Genomic DNA, 3910 nt, shown 5'->3' on the forward strand with positions numbered 1-3910 from the left:
CCTATATGCCTGCTCCACTGTAGCTACTATGCAGATTCTCTTGAGGGGTGGGCACTGCCAAAGGGTCTGTGGCCAGGAGGCCCCTGCTTCCCTCTCTGCAGCCTGAGGATCGCGTGGGTGCTCACGTCCACCCCAACTCGGAGCTTTCAGGAGGGAGTCACTGAGCCATGGCCTCCCCTGGATCTGGAGAGAGAAGGGAGGGCAGTTGGAGCTGGATCTGGAGGGGAAAAGAGGAAGTTGAGAGGGCAGAGAGATTAAGAGAGAACACTAGGCTTCTGTGACACTGGTTTCTGGCCCTCATTTCAAGGAGGCCCCAGAGCAGTAGCTGCTTCTGGGCTGCAAGCACTGTCCTGCCCTGCCCTGTGGTCATGCCACCTGCTTCCCATTGGCCAGCTTGTAATACTGGGGTTGGTTGCAATCACCACTGGGAGCCCCAATTAATTCACTGTGCATATTCACTTCTAATTGTATGCAAATGTATGCAACTAAGCACAACATTTGTGGCTATCCCTAGAGGCCTGGTGCTATTTTTGTTCAGATTCCCAAGCTGGGATTGTGGGGTTTGTATGGGCATTCCAGAGGCCTGGGGGCATTTATAGGCTGGGACCATTTCCTTTTTAAAGAAAACAACTCATTTTTCCTCTACTTCCTTTTCTTCTTGCTTTTAGAAATTCAGCCCTAGACTCTGAGAGAATGAAGAAATGTGAACCCAAACCCAAAAATGAAAGCCAGGAAGAAAGCCCCAAGCCCTCCTGGGACTGGGCACAGTCTGGGAGGCACTGTCTCCCTGTGAAGAAACAAGGGTCACATGATTGTCTTATTTTTTTACAATAATAATTTTAGGGTTAACATAAACTTTCTGTTCTGCCATTTCAGTGTTTAAGTTATGTACTGGGAATATAAATCGAGGGTTTGCTGTAGCCTCCGCTGGGGAATTATTTAACAGGTAAGTCTCACCCTGTCTTAATTAGCAATAGCTCAGAAGGACACGGACAGTGAGCAGCAGGGACACTGGTGGTTCTGGAGCGGGGCGCCACAGAGAAGGCTTGGACAGCCAACCCATCACACCTCTGAAACTAATATCTCCTGAGCATCTATGCGGTTGGCCCATGCTAAGGACTTGCACGTTTTGTCACCTGGTTTAATCCCCAGAAGCAGATGAAGGAACTGGGACTCAAAGAAGTAAAGTATTTTATAAGGGGCACAGCAGGATTTCCATCCGATGAGGATTCCAAGCCCACCCTTCTTCCACCGCTGGCTACTTCCCTGAAACAGCCTGTAGCAGAGGAAGCACCTGCTTTCCTGGCCAACACAACCAAGGGGCCTGGTGGCTATTCTCCTGAACTCAGGCCAGAAGCTACTGCTCCTAACGGTGTCATTTTGCACAACCACTTACACAGGATGGCACGTGGGCCCTAGGTTACCCTGGCTTCCATTTCACTTTTATGCTTTGCTAAGCTCCACACCAAGTTCTCTTTCTGTCTAAGAAATTGTCCTGGTCTTAGGAGGCACCAAAGACAGGCCGGGTTGGGCAGGGGTGCAGCCAGTGTGCATGCTGTGGGCTCTGCGTCTGGGACAGTCTGGGTCAGTGCAGGATTGGGGCTGATGAAGGATCTTCCTTGTTTCTGGAATAAGTGAAGTGTTTGGGTGACACGAGACCCTCTTGTGTTGAAGGCAGACGCCTCCTTGTCCTCTAGAGGGAATTTAACTGCGAGATTAGAAATGAACAGCAGGCCCTTGCCCTCCGTGTCTGTTCCCTGGGGTGGCAGTCCACCTGGGAGCAGGATGCATTGTTCCATGACCCCCGGCTCAACCTCAGGTTCCGAAAGAAGCTCCGTTTTCTCCTGTGTCTCTCTTCCTGTAGGGCAGATTTGGGAGAAGGGGCATAAAATGGAGAAGGGGTATTTTAGGGCCTTTTACATAACCTGCTTTAGTTAATTTATTAATTTTAAAGTTTGAATTTTCTTCTCTTCCTCTTGTTAATGCAAAACTCTACCTAGAGCAGCGGTCGCCAACCGGTGGTCCACCGGTTGTTTAAGAAAACCTTTGAGGTACAGTCCCAAACCCCAGATGTTGGCAACCGCTGGCCTAGAGCATCATTTCGATATGCCAATGTTGCAGGTTTGATCTCCCATCAGGGCACATTCAAGAAGCAACCAATGAATGAATCAACAAGTGAAACAACAATTTCTCTCTCAAAAATCAATCAATAAATAAAAAAAAGTTTTTAAAGATAGAGATTATATAGTATTGTGAAGTGCTTTGAGTTGGACCTGGTTCAAAACCCAACTCTACATTTAAAATGTGACCACAAACAAGACAGCTTTCTGAGCCCCAAATTCCGAACCTGTAAAATCATCATATAGCATTCAGCATAAGGCCTGGAAAATAGTTAACAAGGGTACAATAAATATGAATGGTATTTAGCAAAGATGATTCTTCTAGGAAGAGCTTTCTATTTCTCTCCCAAAGGCCAAAGGGGAGCAGAAGTATACTACATGTTCCCTCCAGGCCAAAATGTGAACAATTCTAAAGAAACCATGAACTTGTATACTGCATTTGAGTTCATAATTACAAATTACATGTTATATAAGTGAAATTTACAATAACATTTAGTCATGAGTAACAAGACTTGGAGGGTTCTGTCCCCAAAAAATATTTGTTTCTAGTAAACATTTGGTTTGTCCTAACGTTGAATTCAGTTTACCACACATTTATGCCTATGGAGACAGCAACTATGCCAGAGTCAAATAACAAAAGTGCCTATTTTTGGAAGAGTTCAATCTCAAGGAGAAAAACACATTAATCTATATATAGAAAACCCTAATATGCAAATAGACTGAACGGTGGAACAACCGAACAACCGGTTGCTATGACATGTGCTGACCACCCAGGGGTGCGGAACATGGCAGGCAGCAGGCAGCAGGCAGCAGAACTCGGAAACTGGTGGGCGTTGGCAGCGGCAGGCTGGTGGAGCAGGTGAGCAGGGGTGCCAGACAAAACCGGTGCCTGGATCTGGTCCCAATCACTCAGCGTCATCAGCGAGTGTGAGCGGGGCTGGAGCCATCAGCATGTGGGAGCAGCAGGCTGCTGCCCCACTTGCTCCTCAGGAGCAGGAGGAGGTGGAGAAACCCTCAGGGGCTATCAGGGCCGGTGCCAGCCGCAGGTGCAAGTGCCAGGTGGGACCTCGGCGGGGGCCCCCCCCCCCCCATGCCCACCACAGCCTCATGGCCCACAGTTCCTTTCAAGGTGCACGAATTCGTGCACTGGGCCCCTACTGTATATATAAAACCAAAAGCAAATAAATACAAAACAATAATAAGTAATAAGAAAGAATAGGAAGGGTTAACAAAGGATGGCTTTCTAGGGCAGTGGTTGCCAACCGGTGGTCCACGGACCACTGGTGGTCCATGAGGTCTGAAAGGTTGACAACCGCTGGTTTAAGGAAACCTTTGAGGTATAGTCCTAAACCCCAGATGTACATTTGAATAAGCTGGGGAGCTTTAGAAAACTCTAAGCCGGTCTGGATCCCATCCCTAGAGATTCTAATGGGTCTAATTGTGGAAAGCATGGGCATCAGGGTTTTTTTTTTAAGCTCCCCAGGTAATTCTAATGTGCAGCAACATTTAGAACCACTGCATTCCAATCACCTGGCAGGCTTATTAAAACAGATTACTGGGCCCCACCCTCTGAGTTTCTGAGTCAGTAGGTCTGGCAAGGAGAGCAAGAATTTGCATTTCTAACAAGTCCCAGGTGATGCTGATACTGCTGGACCAGGCACCACCCTTTGAAAACCACTGTTCTAGACTGACACTTAGGTGAAGGCAACTGTTAATTATTACTACAATTTATCGAGTGCTTACCATATATCAGGCACTTTGTTATCAAAGACTTTACATATTGTAGTGTC

The sequence above is a fragment of the Myotis davidii genome, unplaced genomic scaffold (genome assembly GCF_000327345.1).
Source record: "Myotis davidii unplaced genomic scaffold, ASM32734v1 scaffold46, whole genome shotgun sequence".
Classification (NCBI taxonomy): domain Eukaryota; kingdom Metazoa; phylum Chordata; class Mammalia; order Chiroptera; family Vespertilionidae; genus Myotis; species Myotis davidii.